The sequence below is a fragment of the Mus musculus genome, chromosome 14 (assembly GCF_000001635.26).
Source record: "Mus musculus strain C57BL/6J chromosome 14, GRCm38.p6 C57BL/6J".
Classification (NCBI taxonomy): Eukaryota; Metazoa; Chordata; class Mammalia; order Rodentia; family Muridae; genus Mus; species Mus musculus.
In genome coordinates this window covers 81,476,843-81,491,269 of record NC_000080.6, presented here as the reverse complement: position 1 = coordinate 81,491,269, position 14,427 = coordinate 81,476,843, and positions in this window count along the sequence as shown.

Below are 14,427 nucleotides of genomic sequence, written 5' to 3'. Positions count from 1 at the left end.
AAATTTTTTCTAAGCAGATGGTCCCAAGAAACAAGGTGGATTAACCATTGTACTATCCAATAAATTCGACTTTAAACCAAAAGATATTGAAAGAGATGTGGAAGGAAACTTCATACTATACAAAAAGAAAAATCCACCAAGATGAACTCTAAATTCTGAACATCTATGCCCAAATGCACGGGCACCCATGTTTGCAAAACAAAGTTTAATAAACTCAAAACACACATATTAAACCTCACATATTAAATGTGGGAGACTTCAACACTCCACTTTCACCAATGGACAGGTGAGACTTTTTAGAATTTAATGAAAATGAAGGCACAGCATACACAAACTTATGAGAAAAATGTAAGCATTGCATTACACTTAAAATTTAGGAACTTTATAATAAGACCAGGGACAAATGGTTTTAGTGCAGAATTCTATAAGAACTCCAAAGAAGATATAAGAACAAGACTCTCAACCTATTCCACAACTTATAAACAGAAGAAATATTACCTAATTCATTTTATGTACCCACTGTTACAATGATACCTAAACCACACAAAGACCCAAGACAAAAAGAGAACTTCAGAACAATTTTGCTTATGAATATTGGTGCAAAATACTCAATAAAAATCTTGTAAATTGAATATAAGAACACATCAAAATCATCATTCACCAAGATCAAGTAGGCTTCAACACAGGGATGTAGGAATGGAGGGATGGTTCAATATACAAATTACATCAACATAATTTACTATATATATGAACTCAAAGAAAAAAATCACATGATCATATTATTGGATGCTGAAAAAGCCTTTAAAAATATACAACACCTCTTCATGTTAAAATTCTTGGAAACAACAGGAATTGAAGGCTCATATCTAAACATAATAAAAACAATATATATAGCAAACAAACAGCCAACATGAAATTAAATGGAGAGAAACTTGAAGCAATCCCACTAAAATCAGGGACAAGGCAAGGGTTCCCACTCTCTACTTACTTACTCAATATAGTTTTAGAAGTTTTACAACTCAAAGTTAGGCAACCAAATAAGGTCAAAGGTATACACATAGGAAAGGAAGAAGTCAAGTATCACTATGCATACATGATTGTATGTATAAGTAATCCTTAAGATTCTACCAGGGAACTCAAACACTTGGTAAACAACTTCAATTAAGTTTCTGGATATAAAATTAACTCAAACTAATCAGTAACTTTCCTCTACACAAGGATAAATGGGCTGAGAAAGAAAATAGGGAACAACAACCTTCTCAATAGTCACAAATAATATAAAATATCTTGATGTAACTCTAACCAATTAAGTGAAAGATCTGCATGACAAGAACTTCAAGTCTCTGAAGAAAGAAATCAAAGAAGACCTCAGATAATGGAAAGATCTTCCGTGCTCATGCATTGGTAGGTTTAACATGGTAGAAATGGCCATTTTAAAGAAAGAAAACTGCAGATTCAATGTAATCCTCATCTGAATTCCAACACAATTTTTCAAAGACATGAAAAGAACAATTTTCAATTTGATATGGAAAAAATGAAATCCAGAATAGTGGAAACAATTCTTAACAATAAAAGAACATTTTGGTGAATCACCCACCATCCCTGACCTCAAGCTATACTACTGAGGAATAGTGATAAATATTGCATGGTATTTGTGCAGAGACTGAGAGGTAGATCATTAGAATAGACTTGAACACACAGAAATAAACCCAGACACCTATGGTCACCTCATCTTTGACTCCTTTTCTTTTTGGGTTCTTTAGACAAAACCATTCAGTGTAAAAAAGAAATCCTTTTCAAAAAAAATGGTGCTGGTCTAACTGGAGGTCTGCATGCAGAAGAATGTAAATTGATCTACTTTTTTTTTTCTCCTTATACAAAGCTCAAGTAAAAAGTAGATCAAGGACTGCCATATAAAACTGAATATAACAAGAGAAAGTGGAAAGAACATCAAACACATTGGCACAAGGGAATTTTTTTCTGAGCAGAACACCAATGGTTCAGGCTCTAAAATCAACAATTGAAAAATGGAACTTCATGAAGCTGAAAAAAACTTTTGTAAGGCAAAGAACACTGTCAAAAGGATTTAATGGCCACCCATAGATTGGGAAAAGATCTTTATCAACCCTTCATCAGATAGAGGACTAATATATACATATATAAATAACTCAAGAAGTTAGACTCTGTGAAACCAAATAACCCAATTAAAAAATGGGTTACAGAGCCAAACAAAGAATTCTAAATTTTTGAATTTCAAATGGCCAAGAAATACCTACAGAAACAACATCCTTAGTCTTCAGGGAAATGCAAATCAAAATAACCCTCAGATTCCACCTTACACCAATCATAATGGCTAAGATTAAAAAAAAAAAAAAAAAAAAAAAAAAAAACCCAAGTGACAGCACATGCTGGCAAGGGTGTTGAAAAAAAGAAACACTCCTCCATTGCTGGGGGGATTGCAAGCTGGTAGAACCACAAGGGAAATCAATCCGGTGGATCCTCAGAAAATTGGAAATAATTCTACTTGAAGACCCAGCTACAACAATGCTGGGCATATACCCAAAAGATGCTCCACATATAACAAGCACACATGGTTCCACTATGGTCATAGCAGTCTTATTAATAATAGCCAGAAGCTTGAAAGAACCCAGATGTCCCTCAACAGAGGAATGGATAAAAAAAAAAAAAAAAAAAAAAAAAAGTGGTACATTTACACAATGGACTTCATGAAATTCTTAGGCAAATGGATGGAACTAGAAAATATCATCCTGAGTGAGGTAACCCAATCACAAAAGAAAAACACATAGTTTGCCCTCACTGATAAGTGGATATGAGTTCAAAAATCTCAGAATACCTTGATACAACACACAGACCATATAGCTTAGAAGAAGGAAAGCAAAGTGTGGCAGCTTCAGTTCACTTTGAATGGGGAGACAAGGCCTGGAGAGGGGAGAGGGATGGGGAAAAGTTGGGGGCAGAACCCTTTGTGGGAAGAGACAGAAGAGAAGTTAAGAGGGTCAGGATAATGAATAGCAATCAGTATCAGTAGGGGGTGAGGACTCGGGGGGGGGGGCGGTTCTAGAAAGTCCCAGAAGCAGGGATTGGAGTGACTCTCAGGACCCAATGAGCATGACATTAATCAAAATGCCAAAAAGTAGGGAAAAGAACCTGAGAGACCACCTTCAATAGATGGACATGGCCCCCAGTTGAGGGATGGGGCAACCCACAGATCTCAAACCTTTAACCCAGTTTTGTTCCTGCCTAAAGAAAATGCAGGGGCAAAAATGGAGGATAGACAAAAGGAAAGACCATCCAGAGACCATTCCACCTTGGGATCCATCCCATCTACAGGCACCAAATCCAGATACGACTGCAGATGCCATGAATTGCTTCCAGACAGGATCTTGGTATAGCTGTCCTCTGAGAAGCTATGCCAGCATCTAAGACAGATGCAGTTATTCATAGCAAACCATTGGACTGAGCCCCAGGACCCCAATGGAAGAGTTAGAAGGGCTGAAGAAGCTGAATGGGATTGCAACCCTATAGGAAGAATAAGAGTAGCAACTAACAGGACCTCTTAGAGCTCCCAGGGTCTAGACCACAAACCAATGAGTAGACCTTAGATGGTCAATGGCTTGCACTATGTATCTAGAAAAGGCCTGCCTTATCTGGCATCAATGGGAGGGGAGTCATTTGGTCCTGTGAAGGCTTGCTGCTCCAATGAAAAAGCATGGTAGAGAGGTGAGGCAGGAGTGGTTGTCTGGGTGGGGGCGCACCCTCTTAGAGGCAAAGGGAAGGGGGGATGGAGTGGCAAAGTTAAGGAAGGGAGACTGGGGATGGGGACATTTGATATATAAATAAATAAAGTAATAATAATAGTTAATATTGATAATAATAATAATAAATAAAGTAAATAAGAAGTTGCTATTAGGCAGCTAGACATTGCTGTAACAGGTCTGACTATGCTGCTCATGGCACAATATAGCCTTTGGACTTTGGAATAAGGAAGCAACTAAACATTTTAAGCTGGATTTAAGGCCATACAAGTGGGAATATGGAAATCAGTGATGTTGAGAGTCACTTATATTAAGATGGCCTGGCTCCAAAAGTTTCATCTACATGTGGAATAATTGAAGAATTTTGGATTTAATGGCCTTGGAAGAGGAGATTTCAAGACAGCCTAATATACATGGTCACTTTAATGCTGATCTATAATAAAAAGAAACAAGCTGAGTAAAAACCAAACAAAACAAACATAAAATGTACACTTTAAGGAAAAAGGGAACACCAGAAACTATACAAAAGTTAAGTTCAGTACAAAAGGTGATAAAACCTTTAAGGAAAGACTGATGCTAACTAAAATAAAGGAAGTTTTGACTTGAGGGAAAGACACCACCCAACTAAGCTTCCAACTAGTGAAAATGAATGAAAGTAAAGCTTAGATGGACGTGGTGGCACACACCTTTAATCCCAGCACTCAGGAGGCAGAGGCAGTCAGATTTCTGAGTTTGAGGCCAACCTGGTCTACAAAGTGAGTTCCAGGACAGCCAGGGATATACAGAGAAAACCCTGTTTCAAAAAAAAAAAACAAAAGAAAAACAAAAAAACAAACAAAAAACCAAACAAAAAAACAATCAAAAAACAAGAAAAGAAAAGAAAAGAAAAGAAAAGAAAAGAAAGGAAAGGAAAGGAAAGGAAAGGAAAGGAAAGGAAAGGAAAGGAAAGGAAAGGAAAGAAAAGAAAAGAAAAGAAAAGAAAAGAAAAGAAAAGAAAAGAAAAGAAAAGAAAATTAAAGAAAAGAAAAGAAAAGAAAAGAAAAGAAAAGAAAAGAAAAGAAAAAAAAGAAAAGAAAAGAAAAGCTTGTGCAGTGAAAGAGCTGATGCAGAAGTTATTGAGGAAGGGCAGCAGAATCCATTGCTGGCAAGCAGAACTTGGTAGCTTCAGCCACATGGTCCTAAATTTAAAGCCAAGGACACAAGAAAATGGTTGAGAATTTCCCTCTGTAATGAAGGAATGCCTCAGAAGCCAGGCATGTGTCAGGAACGTTCCTGCATAGAAACCCAGAAAGGTCATTATATGAAGCTTTCAAGGTGAAGCATGGATTGTGATTCAGGACATAAGATGTTGGTGATACCCAAATCATGGAATGAATGCCAACATAAGATGTATAATGGTATGGGACCAACACAAAAGAGATAAATGTAATGCAGGTCAACAAAATTGAAAGGAGTTGAAGATCTGTGGAGTTCTTTGACACCAGATAAAGAGATGCACAATTGGGAGTTTCTTGCTGGTTTTAGGTCTTATTTTTATCCAATATCATCCCACTAATCTCTTTTTCTCTATTACTTGGATCAGTAATGTATATCCTATAACATTGTATGATCTAAGTATGTGATCTTTTTGCCTCTCGATTTTACAGGGGATTACAGTTAAAAGATGTTCAAGTCTCAGAAGAGATTTTAGTATTTGGACTTTAAATGGCCTTGAAACTGTGAAAGTCTATGGGGATTTTGAAGGTGGACCAAATACAATTTATGTTATAATACAGCTACAAGACTGTGCAGGTATTGAGTAGAATATGATGTTTAGAATAAAATTAGCTTATGTAGGATCATGACTATGAGTGCTTAGTCAGCAAGTGCTGGGAGAATTTAAAGGATTAGAAGGATAAGGTGGTGTGGCCTTGTTGCAGGATGGATGCCACTAAAAGTAGGCTCTGATGTTTCAAAAGTGCATGCAAAGCTGAGAATCTCTCTTTCTCTGCCTTTGAGTCAAGATGTAGTTTTTAGTTACTTCTCTAACAACCCTCCTGCCTACCACCATGATCTTTGGCCTGATGATAGTGGATTGGGCCTCTGAAAAGTTAATTGTTTCTCCAAAAATAACTACTTTCTATCATAAGAGTTAGGTTTACCTTGTTCATATTGTTTCTTTGGATAAATAAAACAGAGGAAAGATACTGTGACTCCCTCAACATTTAAAAATAATGGTCATTTATGTTTCTTATAAATTGAAACACTGAACACATAATAGTTATATGGTAGAACAAAAGAAAATGGATCATTATTATTTAGGATCAGATATTCTCCTGTGATGAAGCAAGAAATTTAGATGAATATCAATTTTAATAAAAAAAATAACACAAAAGAAACATGTCAAGATTATGTATTTGTTCTGCTAAACACATAGACATGTGGTTTTATAAGGGAGCATGGTAATTTTTAAAATAAAATCCAAACTTATTTAGTTTTTTGCCAGGTGAATTAAATCAAGCATAGAAAATCCTATAGGACCTACCTCATGTAATATATATGAAAACCTAATATCTTGAAATAGTAATCCCATAGGCTGGCCAGGGCAGTGAAAATTAGAGAGGTATTAGAACAAACAGATATTTGATTATAGTTTTATTTGTGTAAGAAACTTTGTTCTATTATACTACTGTAAAAGAGTATGCATTGCATTTAAAAATGTTCAAATTGGTCTGGGAAGTTTGCTAGGGTTTGAACTGTCTGTCATGCAAGTAAAGACCTATTTTAGAACTCAAGTACTGTGTGCATAGAGATGCACATTTGGAATCTTAGCTCTTGTGGGAGGAGCTAGGTCTAGCTCTGTGCATCTAGCCAGTGCACCACATCAGTGAAGACCAGGATCAGTGAGATACCCTTTCTCAAAATATAAAATGGAGAGCAATGGTCAATGACACCTGAATTATATCTCTGGTCTTTACATGAACCTATACATACTCATCTATAGACAAGTACACAACACACGCATACACACACACACACACACACACACACACATGCACACAAACTCACACACACACACACACACACACACACACACACACACACACATGCACACAAACTCACACACACACACACACACACTATAAACAAATGAACATACCCACACAAAAAACTCAAATAAATCTTTATTCAAGGGTTCTGTGAGAAGAGACAAGATACACATTTTAAATGATTTAACTTATATATATGAACATTTTAAAATATAACAGCACCTCATAAATATGCACCGTTGTTATTCTTCAGTTAGAATAAATTTAGTTTAAAATTAAATGTTATTTTTCTTCTTTTCTTCTTAAACAAGGCCAGATACCATTAATTCTTTTCTAACCTAGGGTGCCTATCTTTTACACCTTTCTCATTGCGTAACTAGGCCAGGTTTTTATTATATTACAGAGGCTGCTTAATTTCACATTTTAATCTATTAAAAATACATAATTATTCCTCATCTGTTCTCTATATTTTACTTTTCCCCCACTTTTCTAACAAGTGAGCAAAAATATGATTTATTTCATTTATTTACAAGACTATCCATGGCACCATCACATAAAGTGTCATACCTTGAGTTCTGTTATTGAATGAACAAATTGGCAGATACTTTTCATGTGTCCTATACCTGAGACAGTACCAGATGGTCTCGTGCTATTCTCAGTTTGGTCACTGTGTGAGAAGCCTGGGCTCACAGCCAGAACATGTAGACTATTGACAGCAAAAGCAATATGGGGCTGGATGAAGCCTACTCAAAAATCACCATGGTTATATTTTACTTTAAGTAGATATCTGATTTTGTATAGCATGTTATCACATGTATATAATGTGCTATGATGCATGTATGATGCAGGTATAAACCTATACATTGTAATATAATTTATACTGCATATTATAAGGGTGTATGCATGTGTTTGTATGTGTGTGTTTGTGTGTTTACTTTTATAATTTTCTCTATTTTTTCACTCTAAACCTTACCTGATGTTTTTAAAGGGTGCTGTTATACTATTTACTTTGAAAAAAAACTCCACATCTCTAACATAACAAAGTTTCCATGTATAGCTATGAGGGATGATTCTGCTTCTGTCTGAGGAGCCCTGTAATTGCCTTGGAAACTTTTAGGAAGTCCCATCATCATTTGAAACAAAAATAAAAATTTACAAAAATTTTCTCTTTGGTCTCCCTTCATACTCCCTTTGACTTAACACTATTGAAATAGACTTATACATAGTACCCTCTTTGGTTACTTTTTATTTAAATATTTTCTTTTGTTAATTTAATTTAATTTTTTTTTACACTCTAGATTTTATCCCCCTCCTGGTCCACTTTCTTACTGTTTACCATCCCATACCTCCTCCTGACACCCTGTCTCCATGAGATTGTCTCCATCACTCAGTCCCCCACTCCTCAGCCCCCAACACACCGGACCTCTAAATATTTTTAATTTTTGAGAATTATATATGTATCATATTTACATAATTCTCCATCACTCCCTCCTCTACCTCCAATGTCCCTTCTACCAACCATTCTCTTAAATACACATACAATTTTTATTTTAGTATTAGTAATATCAGTAGTTGTAATAGTAATAGTATGTTAATATTATAGATATGGTGTGTGTGTGTGTGTGTGTGTGTGTGTGTGGTTTCTCATATGTTTATGTACATTTAAGAATGATCACTTGTGACTGAATAATTTATTACAGGCTTGTCCCAAAAGGAACTGATTCTCCTTCCCTCAACAGTCAATGACTTACTTCAGCTCAAGTGCAGGAGTATAGTACAATCTTGTGGATGTTTTTTTCTTTTATCTAATTTTGTATCGGTTGGCAATGTCATTATGTAGGTCTTATGTAGTGAGTTAAATGAAAGTGCTCCTTATAGGCTCTTATGTTTGAATGCTACATTCCCTGTTAGCAGAATTATTTGGGGAAGGATTAAGAGCCATGTCCTTGGTGGAATAGGTGTGACCTTGTCAGAGTAGGTGTGTTACTGGAAGTGTACTTGGGTTTTAAAAACACATACTAGGTTTAGATATTTTTCTTTGCTGATACCTGCAAATCAAGATGCAAAGCAATTATTAGATACTTTTCCAGCACCAAGTCTGCCTGCCTACATGCAGCCACACTCTTCATCCTGGTGATAATTTCATAATTCTCTGAAACAGTAGGCAAACCTGCAGTTATATGCTTGCTTCTATAACTTGGTTTAATGTCTACTTACAACAAACAAACAGAAGAAGTAAAAAAGTTGACTATTCACAAAATAAAATTGTGTCCTTGTTCATCATCTACTCTCGTCTCTGTCATTAACAGCCATTAGGCTGATTAGTTATAGTGGTTTGAATAAAAATGGGTCCCATAGGCTAATATATTTGAATGCTTATTCATCAAGGGGCAGCACTATTTGGGAAAGATTAGGAGGGAGGGTCTTATGAACTAGATATAGCCTTGTTAAAGGAAGTATTCAGTCAGAGTAGGGGTTGACGTTTCAATGACACAAGTAAGACCCAGTGTCACTCTATCTTCCTGCTGCCTGTGCATAAACTATCAGTGACTTGTCCACTACCATATCTGCTATATATAATATACAATATAAATTATATTACCATGTATAGGTTTATGCCATGTTCTCCATGCTCTCTATCACAATAACAGTTGACTAAACCTCTAAAACTGTAAGCAAGCCCTACTTAAGTGCTGTATTTTATAGGAATTTCTATGGTCATAGTGTCTGCTCACAGCAATGGAATTCTGACTAAGACATTAATACTGTTGAATTTTTTTCTCCCTAGTTAGCTTGCTGAATAGCATCTTCTGATACAAGAGCTCTTTCTCAGAGAGGAGAAAGTATCCAGGTCAATTTCAGATGGATTCTGCCAGTCCTTTATTCAAATAATAGGTATTCTCTTGCAGTATGGTCTTACATTCCTATTCTTCGAGGCAGTCAGGGGCAATTGCAAGAACTCCATTGTTTTGAGTCTCCTGGATGATGGCTATGAAAAACACAAAGGAAGGTTCACGTTCCTGGCACTGAGATTTTTGTCACAGAGTTTATGGTTTAAGGGAAGCCATTATCGCACTGTCCATTCTAACTTTATTTAAATTTGATATGTTTGCATAACATGTGTATTTTATATGTGTATGCAATGTATATAATTTAATATGTATACATAAGTACATACACATGATATTTAAAATAGAATTATACCATTTTCCCTCTTCATTGATTTCCTCACTCATTTTTTTCCCATGTAACCATAATAGTCTCTCCCAAAATATGGTCTTTTCTTCTTAACATTAGTTGTAACATGTTCATATAAATGAATCAATATATGAATAGAACCTGGTAAATTCATTCCACCTTGCCTGCATGCATATGGTTATACAGATGACCACTTGATAATGCATAACTCCATGAAGGCTTAATCCCTAGGGATGATCACTTCTTTCCCTCTCAATAGTTTTAAATGTTTATAATTCTTCAACTAGAGATGGTAACCATGAGACATCTACCATCTAATATAAGACGTCAAGTGTTGTTGGATGCATTCAGATTATTTAGGCAACTATGTTCTCAAAATTTCACAGGAATGGCTTTCCCTGTTGGATGTGAAAGACACAATCTTAAAACTGTGTTTCTGGTCCTCTGATTTTACAATCTCTCTGTCCCCTTTACTCTCCCCATCCCCCAAGAAACCTAAGTTTTAGGTGCAGAAGTTGGGTTATTGATGTACCAATTTACACTGGGCATCACAAGGTCAGTTGTTGGGTCTGGCATGGCTTCAGAAAGGGAAATCTGACATAGTTCCCTCTCCTGCAGGAGGGCCAGCAGAGCTTGGGGTCTCCTTGAGTGCTGATCGTTGCTGTAGGCATAAGGCTTATTTGTATAGTAATGTATATATTTTCCTGAGTTTCCTTCTTCAGGGAGTGTTCTCCCTGTCAAGAATATCAGGAAGTGTTCTCCCTGCCAAGGCTAATGATTCCCTGATATTTATAAAGAGCATCATTCACAGAAGCTAAAACATGTCTAGTGATCCTCAGCAATATGGTGGTTGATACATAATCAGCATAATAATTGTTCATTATAGTATGTCTCAACTAGGAAAAATATAAGGATGCAATCTAAATTGTATGAGGAGATCTGTGGGCCTTATAGAACAGGGGCAGTTGTATTAATGAGCCAGCTTTGTAAGAAAGAAAATAAGGAAAGAATTAAAGATATTTAGAAAATGGTGATCTCAGGGCAAGACCATACCCAGCCAAGCTTACTGTTTGTGTTTGCAATTGAACCAGAAATAGTTTGGGCTTTTATTCTTAAATTGACTACAAACCAGAAGTGGAAGGCACACTTGTGATCCAGATCTTGAAGCTCAAAGACATAGGCTTTTGATCTAGATCTTGAGGAATAGTGTCTATGAAAAGATTAGGCCCAGACATGGTGTTACACACTTTTAAACCCAGGAAACAAAGGCAAGCAGATTTCTGAGTTTAAGGCCAGCCTGGAACAAAACAAGTTTCAGATAAAGAAACACTTAGGTCCAGGCAATCAGGATATGAAGCCATGCAGCATTAACTAATTAATTAATCCCAGCATTCAGGACATAGAGCCATGTAGATTTCTAAATTCAAGATCTTTCTACAAGACAAGTTCCAGGACAGCCAAACTAAGGCAGTGAAGGAGTTGGAAAACAGAAAGCTGGTGAGAACAACTGGGCCATGTCCCAGCACCAGAAACGACAGAATTCAAAGGCTTCAGCTAAGTTGCTCTGGTTTTTTGTTTTTGTTTTTGTTTGTTTGTTTGTTTGGTTGGTTTTGGTTTTTCGAGACAGAGTTTCTCTGTGAAGCCCTGGCTGTCCTGGAACTCACTTTGTAGACCAGGCTGGCCTAGAACTAAGAAATCTGCCTGCCTCTGTCATAAAATGCTGATTTGTGAGATAATAGAAATGGAAACTGGGGTAAAAGGACTGAATTGATATGCAATTCCTAAGGAAGTAGCTTTTGCAAAACAAAAGACTGAGCCTTGGTCTGCAAGGAAGAACTATCTTGAGCTGAGTGCTATCTCCAGAAGAACACAAAACTGTTAGCTTACATCCATCCTTGACTCTGAGTCCTTTATCTGCAGCTTCCAAACACCCCTTTCTCAGAACCCACTCCCAAACTGAGGCTGGTGCTCACCAGTCAGGGCTATGCATTGTGAAATGCTCTGTCTTTATGTATATTCAAAGAAAAAAAAGTATCATTGGTGAGGAGTAAGAGGTAAATTTATGTGTGGATATATGAATCAGTATTTATAGTGCACTTCGAAATTATATTGGTTTAAATCCCAGTGGCAGTAGCTACTCCACTCAGGTCTGGGTTTATAGTATTAGTCATAATTTCTTTTCTGTAGAGTGGGCTTTATTGAATTATACTACTGTTGGTAGCTCTTGAGATAACAGTACCATTTTACCATTTTGGATATGTTGTCAGGATAGGAATTGTTATGGGCTTTTCTATTTATTGCGACAGTGTTTCAGTTCACAATTTATAATACCTAACATAGTTTTGCTTGTTGCTGGTTGTTTGTGAAAAGTCTGGATATATACATGTATTCATATGAGCATATGTCTGAAGGTACATGATATAGCTGAGAAGTAATATATACATAAAAGATGATATATCCCTATATCAATACTTGTATCTATTTATCAATCTATTTATCTATCTATTAACTATCAACTTATACCTACAGCCCTATCTATCTATCTATCTATCTATCTATCTATCTATCTATCTATCTATCTATCTACCTATCTATCTTTACTTTCTACCCCTTCATATCCTGGTCTCCTGGTTGTTCAACTATTCAACCATTAATAATACAATTGAGAATAGTTAATGGTTTAGACAATAAGTTCTAGGCATATTTTTATAAGTAATTGGAGATATTTACCAAGAGATATAGGATTTTAGCCTCATTTTAGTCAACTCATTATATACCCTGCTTTTTTTTTTGCTTTCTTGTTTATACTTTTATGTATGTTAATTGATTCTTTGTGAATTTAACATCATGTAGCCCAATCTCATTAGCGTCCTTCCCCATCCATACCTACTCACGCAACCTCCGCTCACCCCCTACCACAAAAAAAAAAAGAAATCCCATTTTGGAAGCTGTAGTATGTCACACTGAGTCATAAAGTATAGCCTTTTGTCTACAGTTCAAATGTCTACAGTGCAAATGTCTACAGTGCAAATGTTCATTGCAATGACTCCTTGGTCTGGTACAAGGCCCCTGGTTTCTGCTACTCTATCAATACTGGAAGCTCACTGATATCCTGTTGTTGTCTTCTGTCATAGAAATCCTGTAAGTTTGGATCTATAGGATCATACACATAATATACTCTAACAGATCACTGATGGAGTAGACATTGAGTGATCTCCTAGGTCATCAGAAAAGGAGAGCTGTCCCTGCTTCTCACCTTCTGCAGCACTCAGGAAACCAGGACCTGCATCTCACCTAGAAATGCAGCAGAGCTGGTCTTAGATGTGGGGGTTTCAGGTGAATTGGCCATAAGAGATGAGTATGGGAGAGCTTGCCCTGCTTCTTGTCTACTGTGTTGCTAAGACATGACATGAATGAGGAAGTGATGCCCTTCACCCTTCTATTGTCTCTTAAAAATCTTTGATAGGCAGAAGAGCTTTTCCCCAGGATTATAAGAATGAGAGAAGTGTCTATGTCCCTCACCAGTTATAACACTCAGGAAAGTGAATCCTGGACCTCCTATGAGCAGCAGAGTAGAGATGGCACTACTTGTAGAGTCGCTGTTCTTCATTGCTAGTGAGCCAGCCCTAAGAGGAAGACCAGAAGATTGAGTCAGCAGATCAGTGCAGACACCTGTCAGGCCCAAGTTCAGGGATTTTTATTTTGATATTATATTTTATATGTGCATAATATAAATTTATTATGTATAATATATATGTATATTATATTTTATATTTGATATAAATGTATGTATATGTGTATTATATTTTAAGGATACTTCTCTCTTTCATTTACCCCATCTATACTCTTATGTACAACAGCAACCCTTGCTTCTCTAACAATCCATGCCTCCTTTGTCATCAATTTTTAGTATATGCGTAAATATGTATATAATATGCACATATATGTGTATGTATTCATATGTATGTATATGTATACATGCATATGTATGTGCAATGTGTATATATAAAAATATATGTGTGTATACAGATATATATATGTGTGTGTGTATATAGACATATGTTTACATATATGAATATATTTATTTCTATTTATATATTCTAAAATATATATTTATATATTTGTAAGTAATATATATTTACATATTCCCAATATACTCTGTTGAGTTCATATAATGTTACTCGTGTGTGCATTTTCTAGGCTGACAATTTAGTATCAATAAGTGTGTTCTCTCGAGATATCCAACTTTTCCACTCCAGGCTTTACTCAGTTGACTATAATTCTTTGGAAGAGTTGAAGACTCATGGACTTTTCCCCATGTAGTTTGACATGTTCTATGGGTCCTGCTTGTTCAGCTCACATTTGGATGATCATATTGCTGAGCCTTTCCAAGTGTAGCTTTACATGTTACTTGGAAACAAATA